Here is a 24219-nt window from a genome sequence, read left to right on the forward strand (position 1 = left end):
TCTCAATGGGGGGGGGGGGTTTGCGGGGAGGGGGGCGCATTGAGGAACCTGGCCTTGGGGCAGCAGAGAGAGTAAATCCTGCCCTGCCTGGTTTAAAAAGCTAGGCCCCAATCACTCTTGTGAATTCTTCTGTGTGACTCATGTGATCATCTGTGGACACGAGGCGCTGTACAATATGACAGTCGCAGGCAGTGGCAGTTCGCAGGCCATTCACATATAATTGCACATGCTGCGATTTCCTGCGGACGATTGCACCTGGATGCACACAGTCTGCAGCCAGGTGAAGTTGTCTGCAGGTAATTGCAGCATGTGCAATTACATGCGAACAGCTGTGGGCAGTGGCAGCTGTCATTGTATTGTACAGAGCCTCCGGTCTGCAGCTGATCACATGAGTCTCATGGAGAAATTCATGAGATTTAGCGACCTGGCCCCATTTGCCAATGTGAATGGATCCTTGAATGGGGATTGAAAAAATTAACAAAAATAATCTATCCATCTATATGTCTATCCATCTATATGTCTGTCTGTCTCATATCTGTCACTGATGTGGTGAACTTTAGTGCCGGTGCTCCATCTTTACTTACTGGAGACAGAAGAGATGCTTTGAAATGATTTTGTAGCACAGTTAGATGCTGCTAAGCACCAACCTGAATTATTTATTATGTGTAATAAGTGCAATATGAATTGTAAAGAAATCATTTGCACTTTTGCTGTTTTAGGTTTAATTTTATCAACATAAAACAATGTTCTGCCAAACTATTCAGCAGAGCCTTTCATTGAAGACAAACTGATATTTTACCTAAATAAGGCAATTTGTGTAACATGAAGGAAATTGGATTAAAATATAAAATTGTTTCCTCTATGCTGCCGTTGTCACAGTGGGGAACAAGAAAGAGTTGTCAGTCTGAGATCTATATTATCAAGGTGAAACCTGTTACTATGATTAGACTAACACACTGCAGCCTAGTCTATAGTGAGGCAATCAGGTGACGGGCAGAGTGCAGGAGAAAAATTGATTTTATCTATAATTTGGTGCTCACTTGGGAAGCATACTATTTTTCAATATCCGTGATGGTTCACAGTACAAAACTAGGAAGAAATAAAGCAGCGATGTGTTTGTTTTGTAAGGACATTGTTTTTGAAATTTCCTCCTTAGAGCTATACTAAAATGTTCAGTGTACTGGAATGCGAAAGTTCTACAGAAGACAAATTTCATTTTCACACTTGCACATTGCGGTCATTCATTTGTTGCTGTGTTGAATGGTACACCAATGGAACACTAAGGCAACGTCCCTGCTTTGAAACGCACCCCAATGGGGGACAATGCAGGGTAGTGTGTGACAGTATGTTGCTTTAGAAAGATGTGCATTTTCAAGCAAATTAGAGCGAGATGGCAGCCCATCCATTTTGATTGGGCTACCTTAACCCAATGCCCCGTTGAGGCACACATATAAATGGGTTTTAACAAATGCTTTTCAGGCAATGGCAATGAGGGCAGTGATTGCACAACAATCTATTGCCAGTATATTAGATATTGAACTATACTTGAAAAGACTGTATAAAGCCGCACCCCCCGAACCCAGAACCCACTAATACATCTTCAGCGATCACCCGCCACTCCTTTCTCTGTTACAGTGCTTTTGGGTATGAGGAAGCACAAGTCCTCCTCCCATTATGCCGATAGGTATGATATTGTCAAATCACAGATGTGATAATGTCACTACTCCGTCTAGGCTTCTGCAGCAGCCAACATTATGGGGCTGATGTAAAGCATAAATATGCTGCCCAGTGTATAGCTGGGCCAATGCCGTTTGCATGGCAATTCCCCCACTAGATGGGGCCAAGGAACATAGGAACTTCTGTTAAAGAGGTGGTGACAGACAAAATACACAACTTCCATTTTGGTTTTAAGTGAGATATATAAGGGCCAAGATGATACCAGGAGTGAATTAGGCATATGGAAACAGTGACCATTTTATAAAGTTGATTCTTAATTAGCTTTTCCACACAGCACATAAAGGGAAGATAAACTACACATGGTGCAGTATCCTGTACTTGTGATCAGAGCCCCTAATACTGTTTTAATAATACTAATACTGCCCCTAATACATCACTTGTTTGCCTGATAAGGGGGTCCTGTGAGACCCCGAAACGTTGTATTTAGTGTTTGACTATGCAACAAGTACGTGAATAAATAGACGTACTTTATTTGCTTTGGAGTGCCGGTGTCCATCTTGTTTGTTTGTATACTTTGACGGGAGCCACCCGTCGACACCAGTTGCACCCACTTCTCTGATGGAGCAGTGGTTCTGAGTGCGATGGGTATGCGGACTGTATCCAGAGTCCCTAATAAACACAGGTTTAAAAGGCATGTGTTGCACAGTGACAGTGCACACCCAGCATGCTGTCACTGTGCAGGGAGTGATACTGTGAGGGTGTAGCAGCACACTGTATCACTTCTCTTTCTCTCTCCCCCCCCCCACCCCCCCCCCCCCCCGGTGATCAGGAAATTATTGCAGGGGGATAGAGAGGAGCTTGCACAGAGCTGCCCACTCCCTGCACCCTTTAGTGGGTGTCTGTCTGGATGCAGATCATAGGGAACCTGCTGTCTGCTTTTTTCCCTCTGCTCAGCTAGGCAGCAGCAAGAAGGAGGGAGGAGGCTAGCTCCATCACCGTCTAGTTAAGTTTATGTGCAAACGCTTGTCAGAGGGATTCAGCCTGATGTGCCTGGTCAGGTGAACTGCAACTAATATATATATGCAACATTGTAGATCTGATATTAGTTTATAGGGCACAGAAACTGCATTATTGCTGCAACAAATCCAATTTCTGGCGCAAATGTTGTAAATGCCCTTCAACAAGGTACATTATGTTGTTTATTTGCTGCATGTAAAGTTCGCATCACATGTGCAACATAAAATATTGTAAAAGCAATAGTTTATTGGGCCCACTTTATCTGCTGAAGTGTGCTAAAAATTAGATCAACTCAGAATGAACAGGCAACCTGTAACCCGGTTTAAAGTGACATTAAAGTCAAAAAATGTTTTCCCTCCCGCCAATGTTAATGTCAGCACTTACCTTAAATGATGTCTCTTAATCTGATCTTCCTCTTCTTTCCTGATGTTTTCATCTGTCCCTCCAGCGGTGCGCCGGCTCTCCGATCCACCCCAAGATGCTTTGCGGCCGCCCAAGTAGTTTCGGATTCTCGGGCGGGAGCGCGTGGCAAAAACAGGATAAGTTTAAACCGCTGTTAAAGCGGTTTTTTAAACTTTTTGCATATATCTACTGCTTGATGGCTGAGCAGAACAGAAAAATAGTTAAAAAAGTGGAAAAAAAATAGAAAACGATTGTGCGGAGCTAGCAGTGACAGCTAGCTCCGCCCAACAGTTTTCTATTGTCCGGCGGTTCTGATGCCGTCAAAAAAAAAGAAGAAAAAAAACCTCTCCTGGATGCTCTGGGAGTCTCCCGCTACCGGCCGCCAGAAGAGAAACACTGCTTTTTCTTGTTTTTTCTTTATTCTGACAGTGTCAGAATAGAACATTTTTTTTAAAACATTTGCCCATAGGAATGCATTGCTAGATTACTATTGGCTATTTCAATTTGCAATAGCCAATAGTAAACTAGCATTGTACCCGCCCTCTGCTGATGGACCTGATGGAGAACTGCAGCAGAGGGTGGGTGCAATACTAGTTTACTATTGGCTAGTTTACTATTTGCTGTCTGGAGATCAGTGTCCCTGGTCAGCTGGTATCCAGGGACGCTGATCTCTCTGCAAGTGGCCGGAGCCAGCCGTAAGATGACGGCTGGCTCCACCCAGCTGTCAGAAGCAGGCTGTTGGCCGACCTCTCGGCCAGCTTCGGCTTTCAGCGTGGCCAAGGCATATGCCTACGGCTCGACTGAGCCGCTCGGCTAAGTTTGGGAGCTATACGGGCTATTGGGCTACCGAAAGAGGTCCTGGGGCCGAAGCTAGCCAAAGGATCGGACGAAGCTACAGCTAGATCCTTCGGCTGCTTCGTGAATAGACCCCAATGTTTCTAGTAGAAAAGGGGTCAGAATTTAATTGATTGCAGGGATAGAGATTTACCTTCATTTCCTGTCTAAATGATAGTTGTCAGACATAACAGGAAATTAAGTTAGACATATATTTGGGTGGAGTTTAGTATATTCTACAATCTATTTGGATGCAGTTTAGTATATTGTTAAACATGAAAATTGAAAAAAACTAAACAGTATACCGCCCAATTCATACCAGAGCTTGTAGAAATTTTAGGGGGACCCCATGCCAAAAAATAAAAGTGTGTGATCCCTTCAAAATCCCTTACCAGACCCTTGATCCGAGCAGCGGCCTGGCAGAGCAGGAAAGAGGAGGGGGACAATTGTGTGGCCCTCCTCCTGCACCACACCAAGCCAATTGCTCTCAAAATGGGGCAGGGTCCCCATGTTGATGAGGACATGGGCCTCTTCCCCCCAACCGTGACCCAGTGGTTGTGGGGGTCTGTGGGAAGGGGAGCATATCTGAATCTGGGTGCCCCTTTTCATGTAAGGGGACAGCAGACCGCTGATCGTATCATGTTTAACAACATATCAGTTCATTCCGAATGACATTTGGACAAAATTTGCATGCATCCGAATTTTCATTATGAAAAATACCGATACATTTGAATTTGTTATTTTCCAGTTCGGAAATTTTTATGCATCCGAATTTCGGATTTTGACGATTTTCGTCTGAATTTGAATTCCGAAGAAAACAATGTTATCCAATCTTAAGTGAAAGCAAATTCCTGTTCACTTTGAACACCCATTCATTTGTAAATGCCTTTTACATAATTGGATGATTCAAATGAATATTTACTCAAGTGACACAAGATTCTCATATCCTTTAGTAAATCAGCCCAAATGTCCTAAAATGAGACGTTGCTGATTCCCATAATCTAACCAATGAACACTTTTGCATACTTTCCTTGCAAAGGAAAAGAAGCTTGAGAGCCTTTAATATGTAGTATCCCGTCACTCCTTCCACTGGATAATTATACCCAGTTTACATAGAGAAGACTTTAGAATTTAGAAATAAGAATTTAAGAATCTACAGGAATTATTTTTCCGTTTCAGGGAACAGTTTATTTCTGCTAGAGACAGTTTTCCATAAAAAGGTATGTTGCTTTTCTAAAATTGCTTTGTGCCCCGCGAGATGGGAAACCTCGGTGCAGGGTGAGGCTGAGAGTGGTATCGCCACGTCCTTGCGACGCCACGCTCGGTTCAGAACTGTGTATAGTCACATGTGAGTTGCGTGCTTTGGGCCGGGCGTATGTCACAAAGTTCACTTTATTTAAAAGAAAACTTGTCCTTTAAGCTGTTTTTTTTCCTCAAAGCAGATGCCAGCGCCACACCACTGCCAGTCCAATGGGACCCAAGAGAGTTGTTCATTATATCACTTGCACATCAGTTTGTAGGAGAGTAATTGTACCCTGGGTGCATTGCTAACAGGCTGGAATGTTCTTATGTTTACATATATTTTCAGCCAAAACTGGAAATTCATTATTTATCTGTCCATCTTCTAGTGAATTATTTACGTAATCATACACCAAACACTTCTACCTCTCTCTCCAACACACATATAAATGCCTCTGGCAACAATGTAACAATCTGCACAGCTGTCAAAACATATTTGAAAGCGAGCAGCAGAAATTGGGTGCATGAAGTCATGATATCAACAATGTATAGAGGAAGATAAAAATAGGAAGGAGCCAGTGTATTAGATTATCCAAAAAACAGTTTATTCATTTTTAGTGTTGCGAGGCAGTCTCATCCCTTGCAGGTATTTACTGGCATGGAGGCGGTCCAGGGGTCCAAGGTGCCATCAAATCTCATAAAAAAAGTATTTGCCATTACATTCATACCTTAAAGGGAATGTATAGCATGTTCAATATTGATTTAAATATACATTATTAGACATTAGCTTGATGTAAATGATCTTTTAAATGTGTGTTAATGATTTATATAATGTAGTGATCCTGTGATAAGCTGGAGTGTCCCTCAGTCCAAATGCAGTGTTTGCAGCTAGGCTGAGATCTCATTGTTATTGTAATCTGGGTTTCTTGGGTTTTACCCAAGTCCAGGGCAATTATTACTTCTGCCCACTACTGGGGGGTGATCTCCAGTACATAGAGTGAGAAGATAAATGTTGTGCGTTATAATTTTTTTTTCTTTTATCCTGGTCTATCACTGGGAGGTTTATTCCAATGATGCATTAAATAAGGGGTTAAATATTTGGGGAGGCCTTCCAGAAAGGTCATTGCCTCTGATCTGCCTAGAGAGGATGTCAGTGTGAGGGGTCCTTGTATTTGACTCCAGGGCTCCTAACAGAAGAGGAGAACCATTGCCTCCCAGGCTTTCTGTGCAGCATGTACTTTCAGAAGGCCTAGTCTCTAGCTACACTGTATGGGATACACAATGAGAGACTGTCAGCCCTCTCAAGAAGTGTAGGCCGACAGGCACTGCATGGTAGACCAAAGCAGCACAGAGCAGGTTAGATTGGATTGGATTAGGGTCACTCTGGGAAGGATAAAACCTGGGAGTTGGATTAGGAGAATAAAATCTGGATAGCAGGGTGGTATACAGTGGCGTAACAATCGCCATAGCGACCCAGGTGGCCGCTATGGGACCCGGCCATCCCTCTGATGCCGTGTGGGCCGCCTGGGTTGCTATGGCATGTAAGGGTGCTGGCTGTCACTGACACAGCTCAGCAGCGGCGTTTTCCCTCACAACCTCTGTGGAGCTGTGTCAGTGACAGCCAGCAGCTACGACAGAAGAGGCCAGCGTTCGCAGTGAAGGAGGATGCCCGCCTATGAGCAACCGCGCCTTCTCTTACATCACTGGCCAGCGACCTAAGAGCAGGTGGGGCCAGTGATTTAAGAGGAGGCGGGCCCGGGGACGGAAGAGGAGGCGGGGCCCAGCGACCACAGAGGCAGACAGCGCTGACAGGTAAGAGGTGTGCAGCCCATCTGAGACCCTGCAAAGCCCACTATAGAGAGTCTATGGTGGGCTCTGCAGGGTCACTCTCAGGTGGGCTGTTTGGTATATCAGGTGGGCTCTGCAAGTGGCATAACTAGCAATCACGGGGCCCCATACAAAATTTTGCTATAGGGCCCTGTGATTTCTAGTTACGCCCCTGGTGGTATACCAGGGACTTGGCAGCTAAATTGCTGAAGCATTGCTCAAGGAGCAAGCCAAAAGCTCAATCGAACCAATCTGCTTGGCTAGTGCCTGACAGGAAAAGAAGAGTGGTGCCATGATTGGCTATGACTGTGACAGGGGAAAGGGAGCACCACTAAAATTGGCTATATCCAGTCAGTTAAAAGGTGCCACTCTGATAGGCTGAGTATGGTTAGGATTAGACATGGCCATGACACTCCAGGTAAAAGTTGGAAGCGCACAAGTCCATGCACCATAGAAGCAGAGGTGGCACTGGGTTGATGAAGGTAAGTAACACAGACACAGACCTGCTCCCTAGGGAGGGTGTGAGAAGAGTATCCTCACCTCCTAGGCCTTCTGCTTGGGCAAGGTATAGCTCCAGAGAGGCCTAGTTCATTCTCCTCAGGTCTGCTGCCTGGGGAAAGAATCTTAAGCTGAAGGAGAGTTCTACTTAATCAGATTGCCAGTCTCGCTGGTGGTGAGCCAGTGAGTGAGTGCATCTACATGTAGGAGGGCCCTTCTGGTGCCCAGGTAGTTAAACCAGTTCCCAAGCCAATGATCTTAGCCATATTTGCTCATTACATATAGAAGCTCTGTTTCCTGCTTTGCAGTAGTGCATAATGGCTGTACTTTACAGCTTCTTCTCACAGAGACAAGCCTATGGGTCAGCTGACTTACTGAAAACAATGCATTTCCTGTGAGGCTGATGATTAGTCTCAAAAGTTGGTAAAGTCATGAGCATCTCCTTAGACCACCAAGTATTAACCTCCCTAAGACAGTCCTTACCCTTCTGCTGGATTCCAAATGGTTTGACATACCTTGGAGTCAAAATTACTCAATATACCAAAGACATCCTTCAATTCAACAGTTGTTAAAATATATCTAAAGTCCAAACTTTTTAGATAAAATAGGGAATAGAGTACCATCAATTGAAGTTCTCTATGTGTTTCAATGTAAAAACCAGCAATGGGTGCTGGGCGCAGAAATTGTGTACCTACTGATCCCTATTAGACACTTCACAGTAATATGTGTGCATATACAGTATAACTCTGTTAGGTTGAAATAAATGTAGCGTCCCCCTTTCTTGGTCAGTGATACCCCAGTGCAGGATAACACTACTATTGTCTCCAAAGCATTATCTACAGTAAAATAATTAACTGGTCTCACTGTGTTTCCTCTGTAAGAAACCTCTATGATGGATCCACAGCACACCAGCACACCTTGACTCTAGGGTCGGTTTCTATGGGTTACTGCAATTCCGTAATCTTCCTGTCTATGGGTATTTTCACTCACTTTGCCCATCAGCACTTACCGCCCTCTATGGTGATCGATTCAATCGATGTCCAGACTGAAGATATGATGCAGAACTTTATTGTAGAACTTCAGGGAGAGAGGTAGAGGGTTAGGATCATCCAGGCAGATGTAGACTCCATAATACGGCAGAGTGTGGTCACTGTTTGCATGAACAACAGGAAAAGTACCTGACACAGTAATACTTATGGTAGAAGTCACGTTCGTACTTGTCATCAGGAAAAACCACTGGGCCTCCAGCCAAAAGGCTCCAGTGCAATCATAAGGCTAGTCCCCAGGCTCCAGGTCTAGTCATTCCAGACAATCCATAGCAGCCTCACCACAGGCAGGGCTCGGGGGAGGAAGAGAGAGCTCACATGGTCCACCACAAGCATTTATCTCCACCCAGCATGCACAACTGGCCATTGTCTCATGGTGATTGGCTGGAGAGGGATACCTACTCATAACAATCTCTCATTGGTTGCTCTGCTCTGTGACCAGGGTACACCCAGCAGCACACAGATGCAAACAATGACAGATTGATTAGGGGAAACCAGATGAATTCAGCATCAGACTGCCTACAGTCTGAAAATACTAAATTTAATAACACTCTTTCCTACGGGGTCCTATATAAACAATAGGCCAACTGAGAAAATGACTTGGGACTGGCAAAGCTTTTACAGAGAACGATGGGAGAATCTCTTTGAAGGGGTCATAGGCAGTAATGTAGAAATGGCAGGGAAACCCTGCACCACTCTCCATCATTCAAGAAGTTCCTCCTGGCATGGTTTCCCTGCAGAGGCCATGCTGTATACTGTCCTCACCTACAATTCACTTAAAAATGTTACTGTTATATAGACGAGATGATGAATACAAAATACTGCCCACGAAGAGGTGTAGATGCTTTTTCAGAACTGCGCGAATTTGGGTATATCACAAAATTCCTTAAAATTAATAAGGACACATTTTCAATGTTATGCTGATGATGCCTTCACTGAGTGGCACAAGTAATACTTAGCAACCAGCATCAGTTCACAGTTGTATGCTGTTCTATGACATACTGTACCTCTGTTTTCCTGGGATCAGGCTCCGCATTTTTGTTTCTGGCTGCAGCACAACTGCAAGTAAAGCCAGCCATGGAATGGCCATTAGACATTATGACATGGGATATTTGTTTCCACAAGATATCCAGCAACCTCCGGTGTTTGGAAGTTTCCTTCAAAAAGACAGATGGGATGAAGACTCAATTACATAGATTCAGGAAACCACAGCAGACAAAAGTAAAATCAATCTTATAAGGTTATCCATGATATACTACACCTGTGCCAAATCCTCTTCTGCTAAAAAAAAAAGACTAACTCTTCTCAATTGTGTTTGTACTTTTGTTCCACTTAAAATTATTGATACCTATACAGGAAAAACCTGCCACGTTGCCTCTTCAGCCTTCTGTACCTAAGGGTTTATTCATATTTGAGAATTTAGGATATGGCAGATCCAGAATACACTGTACCCAAGGAATGCACACAATGTGTGGGCCAGATAGTGGCACTGGCAGCTTTAACATGTGCGGTATTGGTAAACCGGGATGTTATTTATAGATTGAACATGTTTTGTAATTTGATCACAAAGACCATTTACTGATAATTTATGATTTGATCTCTGCTTAGTCAATCAAATATGAGGTTTCCCCTGTGAACAAATAGTAATTACACTTTGGAATGTCAAGTCACACCCCGATGTGTTACCAAATAAAGTGCCATTACACACCTTCTCCTCAGCTCCACTGAAAAAAATCTAATTTTTTTGATAGCTTTCCTTACTTTGTGGAATTTGTTTTCTATAAGTGACTTCAATCAAGATTCCTTGCTGACAAGGCTACTTGAGCATGACTCTACACTGAGTGGCTAGATTATTATGATCACCCCATCAGTACTTCGTTGGGCCACGAGATGACTCCACGAGATTACTTTGTTGGGCCGCCTCGTGACTCCACGAGATGTTGAAAGGTGATGCGAGGAATCTGACACTGCACTGTTGCCCTTCTGTTGTCTTGTACCAGTCTTGCCACTCTCCGTTCTGCCCTAACATTGACTAGTCGCTGACGGCCACAATTCGCACGTTCAGACCCACATTTTCGGCTGCCAGTCCAGTCTTTAAACACTTTAACAATGAGCCCCGCTTGAACATTTAACGAATTCTGCTGTTTTGCTGATACGCGCTCCATGGCTCCGAGCACCAACAATCATCCCACGTTCAAAGGCTGTTAAATCGCGTTGTTTACCCATATCTTGAGAAAAAAAAATCACTTCTACTGTCGTAGTAAACAACCTGCTTCCTTATTTATAATGGTCTGGCCCTCTAGCAACTTCAGTGCAAAATTATAGCTAATTATAGCTAATTTGCCTACAAACGTCAGGTGGTCATAATAATCTGGCCACTCAGTGTATATATATATATATTTATGTATATATAGATATGTATCACAGTTTTGCAAGATGCCTACTATCATTCTTCACCCAATATTACTACCAAACATAATCCATTATCCCAACCATTAATCCCCACCATCCCACTACATATTGTAAAATGAAACTTGAGCTGGGTGAGTGCACAGTATACTTGAATGTTATGGCACCTACCTCTTATTATCAGCTCTTTCAGTGATGAGAGGTCTGCGCTCTCCATTGCCATTGCAACCATCCTGGTGTCTTCTTTCTTCAGCCATTGGGCAGCCACCGATAATGTAACATACACAGTGGAGTACATTATCCTGACACTCGGCAGGACTTTTGGCATCTTAGCGAGAGAGTTTACAGTATTCATACGCTGAAGGCAATGAGAGCACAAAAAATGTTGCTAGGAGAAAGGAGATCATTTTCAGCAGAAGTGACATACAAAGTCTCTTCTACCAACAATTCTACCCTCTACCAATTTCATTTTTCAACTTCACTTCTGCTTAAGACATTACTTTTCATAATAGGCTCAATTCACAAAGCTTTAACAGAAGAGTAAGAATCTTTATTTTAGCCATGTAACAGTTATTTTAGAATCTCAGTTAATAATAATTGTCACTTTAAAAAAAAAAAGTATCCTCTTCTTTGGGGAAAAGCTTTGTGAATTGAGCCATTGTGTGCCCACCGCCGCTCATGGAGAGCCATAGTCATGAACTTTTCCGTACTACATAAACCCATACATTTCAGCTGTGGTGTTCACTCAAACTTGTACCTACCGTATTTTTCGCTCCATAAGACACACTTTTTTTCCCCCAAAAGGAGGGGGAAAATGTGCCTGCGTCTTATAGAGCGAATACCTATCGCCCGACGCTCCTGACAAGCAGAGCTGAATGTACAGTGGGAGCCGCTGCTCGTTTAATACAAGGGATCTAGTTAGATCCCTTGTATTAAATCGAGCAGCGATCGTGTCCGCCCTCCACCGTGATTTTCGGGGGCCCCCGTCACGGTCCCCCATCGGAGCTCACCATAGAGCCCCTTGAGCAGACGAAGAACGTCATTCTTCGTCTGCTCTGTGTGATTACTGAGACAGCGCCACCTGTCTCAGCGGTCACTAACTGCAGCTTCTGTGACAGAATTTCTGTCACAGAAGCCCTGCGTCCTATCGTCCGGAGCGTCTTATAGACCGCAAAATACTGTACATTGTCTGCCGTACACGAGTGGAGTTTGAAGTATGATATGTGAGGGGTGCTGAACTTCTCCCATTTAATACTTCAAACCCAGCCTTTTGCATCCACTACGCTCCAAATTGCAGAGATACATTTGTATGTTCAAGTAATGAACAAGTAGTTCAAGGAAATATATTGTAAACACTAGCCAGTGGCACTCTAAACAATCTGCTTCCCGTATTGCTAGAAGTGTTCATAATAAAAATAGCATATGGCCCATGTTCATAGGAGGAGCTATGAAATAACATTCAAAGGTAGCAGCCATTATGGTTCTGCAACTTTATTGTTTTGTAAGATAGTCAACACTATCTCAATCTTTAGAACTGCAGGGGGCTATGGGAAAGAATGTAGACTAGACGTCCTTGATGTAAAACTTCCTGCAGTATAGTCATAAGAGTGATTGCTTAAAATTTAGAGTGATCTCAACACAAAAGCTGCATTAGTTGTATTTTGTACAGAGTTTTTTCACATAGGTGCTATGTACAGTGAGCATGCATTACTGTATGAATTGTGTGACTATGAGCTGCCCTGAATTTCAGTGCAAACACTCAACGCTTAAGGGCAGCACATGGGGGCATTTGCCCTCTTCCCAGCCCTTCAGTTATTATACAAAGTTCCCTTCTTCCAAATATGAAAACTGACTTAAACAAAACCAGTTTTTATGAAGTATTACAGTGTGCAGCCCTAAAACTGGTCCTTTTAGATATCTAGCTGAATAAAAATGGCACATAAGTATTATAAGTGTAGAAGTAGGCCCGTTAAAACCTGGAAACTGAAGTGTAATTTATAGATTTAATATTTGGATTGTTATAAATAGTTCTTTGGGAAATGCCATGCTATATCTGTATTATTTTCAGAGACTCTGCTCTGAAACATTTCCAGCTCAACAGGAAGCAATTAAAAAAAACTGTAAAATACCTACCAGCCCAACTTCAATCATGATTACATTCTGCCAAAAAAAGCAGAAGATCCAGCTAGTGGGGACCTTTAGATGTGCCTTGAAATTTGGAAGGAACGGCACAGTACACACAGGATTCTGAGCAGATTCATCCATATGGCTCGATCATTAAGCTACTAACCAATTTACATGAGTGACAGAGCCACTTAATTAGCCTTTCTGCTAACGGAGCAGCTATGTACTGCAATAAACTGTTCCACTTGGAGAAACACGTATGTAGATTATTACAGCATCGCTTTATGGTTATGTACAAGCATTAGTCCATGCTGTTGTACAATATTGCATTTTTTTGTAATTTAATTAAAGCAGCCCAATCAGGCATAATTGAATTTTAAAAATGAACTCTATGCATGACTTCAAAATTCAGCTATTGTAATTGTATCTGTGATTTCTTTTGGGATGTACTGTTTGGCAGTAAATGTTTACATCTGGTTTAAACATACCATAGTCCTAAAAACCTGACTGTTAGATGCATCTGTGTGTTAGGCTTGCCACCTTTCTGGGATTTGAACCTTCTAACTGGTTTCCAAAGAGTTTTTGTGTTTGTCTTGTTTGGTTGCAGTGAATCATAACGAGGACCTTTCACCATTTATTTTACTTTGTCATTCACTCCCTCCTTTTTATCACTCATTTCCTAAGAATGTTCATGTTTTGTGACATGTAAATAGTTTAAAGTGACACTAAACTCAGGAGTTTTAATCTTGAAAATGTATTTAAGTACCTTAAAAGAGAATTAAGGGGTAAGTGTTTTTCCCCATAGTTCTCCTAAGGGTCACGGAAGGACATATACTAGCGTCCTACAGCTCGCGGTATACTGAGACCGCTGCAGCCAAGACAGATCCCGACATTACTGCCGAGGTCCACCCAGCTGCTTGAGTGACAGCTGGCTCTGCCTATCTAGAGGCAGATCCAGCTGTACCCGCCCCCTCATGCTCCCCCATCCATTCCTCCAGTCAGCACTGGAGGATCGGAGAGGGGGGGAATCCCTGCAGGGAGCCCTGACTGACAGTCACGGCTCTCCGCAGAGAGATGATCGAGAAGTGACCGAGCCACGGTATGTGTTTGCTCACTTCCCGATCTATTGAGCCGACCTGTGACAGTCTCATTGTCACACATTGGCTGGAACTGTGAGGATGAGTGATTTTCACTCACCTTATAGTTCTCCTTTAACTATTAACAAAAATGTATCTTATTTGTGTATCGCTCGGCTGTAGATCCTCAAATCATCTCTGAATTAATTCTGCTACTGTGCCTTCTTCTAGAGGGTGGCTACTTTTGTTCCCCATGGTCCTTGTGTGTTGTAAAGTAGTCTCATTTTTGTTAATAGTTAGGGTACTTGAATGCTTTTTTAAGATTTAATCCATTGTCAATCATGTCATCCAGCGATGTAGATCTACGTCGATCACGATGAATGACGGCTGGTGACTTGCCGAAAGAAAATATTCCTGCCCCCTGCCGCCATGAACAAACACGCCGCAAAATGACAGCTCTGACCCCAATGTCAACAGAGGGGCAGAGGAAGTCTTGACGTCAAGAGAGCTCTCTGTCCCCTAATGGAACAAAAATTATTTGTGTATCGGCTGCAAATCCTCAAATCATCTCTGAATTCATACTGACACTGTCCTTCCTTCTGAAGGGTGGCTACTTTTATTCCCCATGGTCCCTGTGTGTGTTGTAAGATAGCTACCTCTGCAAGCTCACTCCTGTAATAGGTTATACCTTCACTGCAAATTAGATAACTAAACGTGAGATTACTGTCGCATCACAGTAGTGAGCTTGGAGCGGTGGCTACTTTACAGCACACACAGGGACCATGGGGAACAAAAGTAGTCACCCTCCAGAAAGAAGGACAGTCAGCACCAATTCAGAGATGATTTGATGATCTACAGCCGAGTGATACACAAATAAGATACATTTTTGTTAATAGTTCAGGTACTTGAATGCATTTTTAAGATTTAACTGCTGAGTTTAGTGTCACTTTAAGCGAAATTCTTGAAACGTCTTTGTTAACTGTAGCCCAAGCGTAGTTGGTGTATTGCTGGGGCACTTCTTCCTACTGTTATGGAAATTCGCTTGGTTCAACGCATAAATCCATGCCGCATTAAACTGCGCCAAAGTATTTCCCCTGTGCTTAAAAGCACAGTTGTATTACGCTCTTTTGTGCAAGGACTGGAAGTACCTCTGTAGAGTCATGTTGTCAGGGTACCATGCACAGGCCTCCTCACACCACATGTAGGTACCCACGCAGGATGACCAAATTAATATGCCCACACAGGATAGGGTTCTATGCACACAGTTTATTTGTTACACATCAACAAAACTACAAACCCCCCACAGGTTTAGCAGTGAAGTAACAAACCCACCGCTGGGACAAACACACACCTACAGATCCAAGGCACAGGCCAGGGGAGTCAGTCACGTGCAGGCGACGCAATACTGAGCCAGCTTCCTGACTGCATGGATGGCCTAAATACCCTCCCAAGAAGCACCAGGTGATGGGATGATCAGTCACAGCTGGGGCACACCCGCAGGTGAGTACTGGAGCTGCAGGTTCCTGGCAGTTCCTGGCTGCTGGAAACACCCGCAGGCGTGCACAGGAACTGCAGGACCTGGCTCCAGCGCCACCTGGGGGTGGTCTGGATCCTGACACATGTAGAGTTAGGACACAGGAGACAGGTGTTGCTTTCTTGCTAGTTCCATTCTTAGAGCCCCAGCACAGGTATTTGTTTATTTTTTATAGCTGCCCAACAGGAAGTGATGTCAGACAGGAAGTGATGTCTCACACAGCAAACCAGGAAGTGATGTCAACAACCAACATCACTTCCTCACTACATAACATATCAACATATCATCTCCAATTACCACTGGAGAGAACCTTATCCAGCCAGGCCCATCTTTAATACTGATTGGACCCTGGGCAAGCATTTTCTTGGGCCCTAAAAGGCAATAAAACTCACAGTAAAGTGCAGTGTGTATGAGTATATCACAAAAATTGAGGCTAGGTTCAGATATGGGCGATCCTGGGGCTGCGCGATTGTGCACAATTGCACACAGCAACTGCCGTGCGGCCCCATTGATTTCAATAGGGTTACAGCCACACAACAATCGCTACAAAAAAGGTACACATGACACACGGCTTTTTTAGCCCTGATCGTATTTAATTGCACGGCCAGTATTGTGGTGGGAAACCTCACGATCCGCCTGGCGTGACTGGGGTGCCATTAGAAAATAATGGCAACGCCAGTGCGATCAGCAGTGGTGGGCAATTCTGTGACCAAACAGATGGCCACACGGTCACATATTTGCCCACCACTGCCAATCACACGGGTGGTGCCATTGTGCACGATTGCCGCAGGTTCACCAATCGCCCAGGTGTGAATCTAGCCTGACAGTAATGTGCAGTGTGTATGAGTATATCACTAAGCTTCATAGCAACAAGACTCACCGTAATGTGCAGTGTGTGAGTGTATAGCAGGGCTCCACAGGAATACTATGCATATTAAGTTCCTGTTCACATCAATTGCGGCGCGTTCCAGAGCAGTAGCTGCTGGAACACCAAGCAATTGAACACCAAATTTCCCCCTTTGTTCTGGGGCGGGAGGGGGCATATTTTGCGTTGAAGTCAATAGCACCGCAGCCACACCTCCGATCGCAGTGCGGGTGGGGGCGTGGCTGCAGTGCCATTGACTTCAATGCACAGCCACGCCCCCTCCCAACCCAGAACACAGGGGGAAATTTAGTGTGCAATTGCTGTGCGTTTCAGCAGCTACCGCTCTGGAACACACCACAATTGGTGTGAATGGGCCCTAAAAGGTGTTTGAAATAAAAGTAAATATTATTTAAAAAATTATAGTTATGTACACACCGAGAAACATGAAATCATATTATCTAATATTACTAAGCCAATTAATTGTATTTCCTTCCACAGCATTTATTTATTTATATTTGTTATTTTTTAAAACACACCCACAATAAACAGAAAAATGAAATCTATATTCAGTGTCGTAACTAGAAACTTCAGGGCCCCACTGCAAGAAACCATGAAGAGCCCCCCAACCCCCCTCCGCCATGGGAAGGCACTATAAACAGGCACCGTGTGGTTAACAGGAAGGCTGCCGAGGTCCCTACCAAGCATGGGACCTCAGGCAGCCACTTCAGTTTAAAAATTTAGTGCCAATGTTCTGTCGTGCGCATTAACAAGGAAACCGCCATTTATTTACAAATAATTAGTTTGTAATCGTTAATTGTGACCGTTAATAATATGCCGTCCATGGCAGTACATGATGGATGGCATATTATTAACGGTCACAATTAACGATTTTAAACGAAATACTTTGTCAATAAATCCCGTTTTCCTCGATAATACTGATCTGTTCTCACGTGCAGATGCTGACGTTGGCAAATTCAGCTAGGTCAGCGTTCTCGACAGAATACTGGTATCTGTGCTCAGTATCGGGTATTTTCACAAGTAAGAGTACACGTGAAAATGCCCAGTACTGGCACTGGTGCATCCCTACTTAAAAATACAATGCATTGCTGGGACTTGTAGTCCTGCATAGTTGATGCTATTCTGCATTGCTGTATAATCATTATACAGCTTTGCAGAATACCACCAGCTAAGCAGGACTACAAGTCCCAGCAATTTATTATAATGAAAACCCCCCAGCTTCTTAGGCAAGTGCTGCGGGACCCCCTGTAATCCATCCCACCCCCCTTCCTGAAACAGACTCTTACCTTTCCCAGGTGTCTTCCCCCCACCATTCTCCTGGGCGCAGTACAGGATAGCCTCGGCTCTCTGCTCTGCTGGGCACGTGCCGGCAGCTCCCCTGGGGCCCCGGGAGCTAGTCGGCTCGTTGCTCGTTTATGAGCCTTGCCCCCTCCTTCTCACTCCTCTCCCGGCAGAACGCCAGCGTTGAGCGTGGGGGATCAGTGACACAACCCCCCTCCCTCCCTCCAGGCTGCGGTCTGTCGGGCAGAGTGAATGACAATGAATGGCCTGTCTATCTGCCAACCGACACTGCCGCGGCTCTTTTTTTCTCTGCTGTTGGGGGCAAAATGGACATCTGTTGTGGGCCCCTGTAATTTATAGGGCCCCGGGCAGATGCCCCTTTTGCCCTGCGTTAAAGACGGCCCTGTATCCAGCACGGCTCAGTGAGCAATGCCCAATAACGTTCAGGGACAATGCCATACCATTTTCAGCACGCTGATCAGACGTATCAGAAATACGAACGCACGTTCCTTTCATAAAGGCAGATATGTATCTTAAATAATACTATGTCCTCAAAGCAAGTTGTATACACGCCACACCAATAAATCCGCGCACCGCGCAGGGGCCCTAGCCTGCGTCCATACATTCGCCAAGAAGACACTGCTCCGCCACGCATAAGATATCTACTCAAATGGTTTACTCTTAGTGGGGATTTAAACCGGGTCACGCTCCAATTGGGCGTGACGCAGCAAACCCTGACACGGAGAGACATAATGACAAAATATTACAATACACTAAAAACACATCCTAATAAAATTTCCACAACACTACAAAGGGTTAAATACTGCAGCCTGGAATTATGTTGGTGCACAGTGAAAGGCTGGGGAAGATTTGATTGGCTGACACTCTCTGGGATCCCTGCAATAGAGATTTGTGGGATTGGTAATACACAGACATGGAGAGGAAGTACTTAATCAGGCAGATTAAACTACAGCCTCCAGGAGGCTTTGTGTTTTGGAAGAGGAGTAAACTCAGCCTTCCCTGGAAGCGCAGGGAGAACGGTGAGAGACTTGGAAGCAGCTGGACACGTTGCTAAAGTGCTATTTAATAATCACATCAGGGAGAAAAATCCTGTGGTGTTTAATGATGTTCACTGCTGAATGGTTACTTTGATTCCAGTTGATGAGACTACCTATTCTCCTACTGAGTGGACTCTGATTCTTCTGCAGTGAAGGAACCGTTGCCTAGGTGGAAAAGTGGATCCAGTCACTGCTGTGTCAGAGCGAAAAACCCGCCACCATTCCACAAGTGATAGGATTTTGCAGAGACCACCTGACTGCTGTCAGATAGAGAGGCGCACCACAAGCTCTGCTACTAATACTTTTAGGCACAAGCCGCTGCTGCAGGAATCTGGGCAACATTTGGCTAGAGGTGGGGGGGGGTGCCTCCTTTCACCAACCAAGAGGCCATTGGCCTCTGTGTTGCTGTGCTTAAAGGAGGTACACTTTTTTTGCAGTTTTTGTTTTCTTATTATACATGAGTACATTTTGCAATGTACTCCTGTAATCAAAAATGCACCATAAGCTTACAATTCAGTGTTAGATACTGTGGGCTGGCTAAGCTCTGTGCTGAGAAGAGATCCAGACAATATTGTCTGGATTCTCCTCTGCCATTGAGTGACAGCAGCTTGTAGGAGCAGCTTGTAGTAGTTCTTCTTTAAACTAACAGTACAAGCAGAGCTTTGGGCCCCATTGCTGGCTAGCCTATTCAAATACCACTGGTCATTAGGCTTAAGACCTGGGTCTATTGGGGCTTCTATTTGACACTCATAGCCTGCTCTCTGCTAACAGAACTGCATTAAGTGTGTCTGAAAACGTAAACTGATTCCTCTTTATATACTGTACATTTGTTTGCTTTTGTTCTCATGTTTATATACCTATTGGATTTTGCATCATTTGTCTAGTAAAGCTCTTTCGAAACCCTACAAGGTGTGCTGGTGTGCTGTGAATCCATTACCAGTGGTCCATCACAGAGGTGAGACAGAAGTGCCTGTTATATCCAGTGGCTCTTTCGGGGGTGAGCACAACCTAACCATAACGACCTGAATAAATAAAACTGAGGATGAAGACTCACTGACAACTGATAAAGCTTACAAGTAAAAAAAAAAACAGAAATTCTGAAGTAAAATCAAAACGAACAACAATGGGAAGACTCAATAAAACATTTTCATTACCTTTCTGGCATTGTGGCACTAACAGAGAGTAATGTATAATAACGAGAGGAAACTGAGCCTGTCCTTATCGTGTCCCTCCACTTTCACTTTGAAATTGTTCATAGTAGCTTGCAGTCTGCCCAAAGAAATGTCTAGAATGGTAAGAAATATTTATTTTTATTCTTTTGGTATGCTGTGTGAATAGAAATAAACATAGACAGGGTTATTCACTGAAGGGTGAAGAGTTTGGAGAGGGGAGGAGAAGTGAACAATCTAGGACAATATAGCTGAACTGGAAAGTGAGCTGAATTGGAGAATTTTTCCAAATCAGTTATGTTGTACTAGATTTTTCACTTCTCCTGCCTTCTCCAAACTATTCACTACTTTGTGAATAACCCTGATAATGGGGTTTTGTCAAATGTGACTGCAAAAGTGGAAATACGCTTTAAAAAACGGTATATTTCTTTCCTCTTTACATAGCTGGAGTGTTGGCATCAACCATTTGGTTTTTGCCAATTATCAAACGATTCTTACAAATGAATTTTACTCATTATCTATTGATTGTACATAGCCTAAAGAATTCTTATCATTCATGAGCTAATTAGATTTCCATGATATAGAAGGGAATATTATTCTCATCTCCAGGTATTGTGACATCGTCGTCCCTGTCTGTTTATTATTACACTACATTCTACAAAGATCCGGCTAATGCGCAACTGTTGTTATAGTTACTACTTTTAGAACTAAAGATGTGTTTAGATGATTCATGGAAGTGACAGAAGCAGCTAAAAAGTTCAGAAAACTTACTGCGGGAAGCTCTGCACAACTATTATAAAGGGAAACTCTGACATAACATAGTAATATAGTATGTAAGGCTGAATAAAGGCCAAGGCCCATCCAATTCAACCTATGTGTGTGACTGTGTGTGTGTATGTGATTGTGTCTGTATTTATCTTGCTCCAACACTTCCCATATCCCTGTAGATTTTGCGAAAAAATAAACTTATCCAGAAGTTTCTTGAATTTATCAATGTTATCCGCAGATACCACCGCCTGTGGGAGGGAATTCCAAACATTCACCACCCTCACAGTGAAATACCCCTTGCGAATTCTAAGATTGAACCCCCTCTCTTCTAACCTCTTGTTGTGTCCCCAGGTTCTCAATACAGTTTTGGGAACATATTTTACTGAGCCTACCTTCTGAATGATTATCATGTGGTTTGCCTGAAAATAATAATGTGTAGATACTCCCTATACGACTGCCTTTAGGCGATCCCTTAAAGGAGAACTATGGGGTTCTATCTTTTCTTTATTATTGCATTCCTTAGGCTAAATAAGTAAATTGTGTAATTCACGTGAAGTAGGCGGGGCAGATGGAGAGGAGGAGGGAGGGGATCAAGGGCTACACAGCAACGTGTCTGGAAGGCTGGCACAGAGGACGGAGACATGCAGGTAATGAGAGAGCTGCGTGCACAGAGCTGCTGTGCATGTCCATATATTCGTGGACGCGCAGCAGCTTTCAAGAATCACTGTCAGTCACAGTGACGAAGATCAGTGGGGAGGATCCCGGCAGCATTGTCGGGATCTCTCCTCATTGCGGCGCTTAGCCCCGCCCACCATCTTAAAGCAGGGTTAACAGGCTTAGGGTGCATTTTGGCTAATAGGAGTAAATTACACAATTTACTTATTTAGCCTAAGGAATGAAACGATAAAGAAAAGATAGAACCCCATAGTTCTCCTTTAAGACTCATCTCTTCAGGAAAGCCTATCCCACCTCAACCTAACCACTGAACTATCACTTTCTCAAACAATTCATCCCCACGCAGCTACCTCCTCATGTATCACTTGCTCCTCCCTTCTAGATTCCAAGCTCTCACGGGCAGGGCCCTCCTTACCATCTTGTATTGAATTGCATTGTGATTGTAATGTCCTCCTTATACTGTAAAGCGCTGCCCAAACTGTTGGCGCTATATAAATCCTGTATAATAATAATATACAGGTACATCCTGGAATATGATTAGCATCCCATCTTAAGTGTATCTAAAGCCCAAACTTTTCTGAGGTGACTGAGGATCTCGCCTCGGGCGCAGATGCGGGGGCGGGGCCATCTGTATGTGCAGAGGCAGCGGGGATCCGATGAGAAGTGAAGTGTGGCAGTGAGGAGAGAGAGAGAGCCACTCGGCCAGGATCTGACAGCCGGCTGCTTTCTCTCTCCTCACCGCTCAGCCATGCTGCTGCGACAGTGGCTCCCTCCTCCACCCTCCCGGCTTCAACGCTTCCCTTCTCCTCGGATCCCCACTGCCTCTGCCCATACAGGTGGGGAAGAGCAGTGGGGATCCAGAGGAAAAGCTTTTATAGCTGTGTCACCCCCTCCCCCTTCATCAAAACCCCTCTCCAGCAGAAAAAAATCCCAGTGCATAAAGCGGAAACCCATCAGCAAATCTCGCTTGCCCCCGCAACTTCCCCCCACAATCTACCCCCAATAGCAAAGAAAAACCCAAACCTGCCCCCAGCACTTTTTTAGCAAGCAAACACCCTCCCTCCATTAGAACACTTACCAGACATCAGACACAGCGGGACCTGGAAGTCCTTCTAAGCTTCCCCTTGGCTTGTCAAGTGACATATCAGATCCAAGGAGGAGCTTTCCCGGGCTCTGCACCACCTCGGTATCTGAGTTCTGGCAAAGCTGCTGGGGGTGGTTCTGCAGAGCTGCAGATAATGGAGCAATGTGTGTTTGGCAGTCCTAAAGCACCCTAAACAGGGCTCTATCTCAGGTAGGTCAACATGATCAGGTGGTGGGTCATTGTGATTGATGTGGATCTACTTTTCTGGATGTTATATCAGGATCAGTGGGTGGGGGGTTTATTAAAGGAATTTTGTCACAGTGTGGTGTTTATTTACTTTTTCCCATTTTTTTTCTTCACCTCTGTCACCTATGGGGGAATATCTGGGGGGCCCTATCTCTTCCAGATTCCAAAAATTACCCCCTTCAGATCCCTTTTATGGGGCAGTGTGTAGGGATGAGATCCTTGTTCCATCAACATTAAGAACAAGGTGCAATCCAAGAGGGGAGGGTTTGCTGCCCCCACCTCTAAGGCACCCTCCTAGTTTTGAAGGCATATTGTCTGGTATGGTTCAGGAGTAGGCACATGGGCGCTGCCCACCCTTTTCTGGCCACCTAGGCTGCATGCATGAATGAGGGTTTTTTATGAATTTCAGCGGGACCCCATAACGTTTTTTTCTTTAATGGTGTATTGGCCCTTTGAGAAAACAAATTGTGTGTTCCCCTTAGAATTCATAAAAAGACCCTTACCTTTAACTTTATTGAAGTGTCACACAATGACACTACATTCAACTGTATGCACAACAGTACATTGCAACATGTGCATTGCAATGCATGGTTGTGTGGTGCCTAATAAAAGAGCATAGTTACATAGTATTTGAGGTTGAATAAAGACATCAGTCCATCAAGTCCAACCTATTAGGATCTCAGTCTAGGAGTACCCGTACCCCTGTATATTACGGTCCCTTACAGACATGCTGACAATTTGCTCTTTGCAATGGAATTTTCCCTTAGCTTAGTGAATATGCTGATAATGCAAAGAATACCCAATCATATGTAATACAATAAAAAAACTGCATTTTTTTACTTGCAAAACTTTGGAGGATCGAAGTCAACAGAGCTTCACCACATGCATTAAGCTAAAGAGAAATTCCCCTGCAAAGTAAACAGCCTATTTGCCTTTAATAAATCAACCCCACAAACTCAGTGGACACAAACATCAAGTTTACATGGAAAGGTGCACAGAATAGGAAGTTACCCTTTTTGGACTTTGTGTTACATGTCAAGGAGGGGAGTGCAACTTCTCTGCCAAAGTGAACAGCCAGTTTGCCTTCAGCAAATCTTCCCCTATGTGTTTACTAAATGCTAGTATTTCTGGTCTTCTAATTTTGACCCATGTATCATCCACATACAAGCAGTGGTGTATTCTGGTTTGGGGCTGCACTAGGCAAGACGAAACTAGGGCACCCCACCACACTAAATCTGCAGGATCTCAGGGGGGCTGTGCAGGATCTGTGGTGGGCTCTGACATAGACCTCGCAGAGCCCACCACAGATCTTGCAAAGCTCCCCGAGACCGTGCAGAGTCCACCAGAGATCATGCACCCCCCCCCCCCCGCA

Source organism: Nanorana parkeri, unplaced genomic scaffold (genome assembly GCF_000935625.1).
Source record: "Nanorana parkeri isolate BGI_ZX_2015 unplaced genomic scaffold, ASM93562v1 scaffold639, whole genome shotgun sequence".
Classification (NCBI taxonomy): Eukaryota; Metazoa; Chordata; class Amphibia; order Anura; family Dicroglossidae; genus Nanorana; species Nanorana parkeri.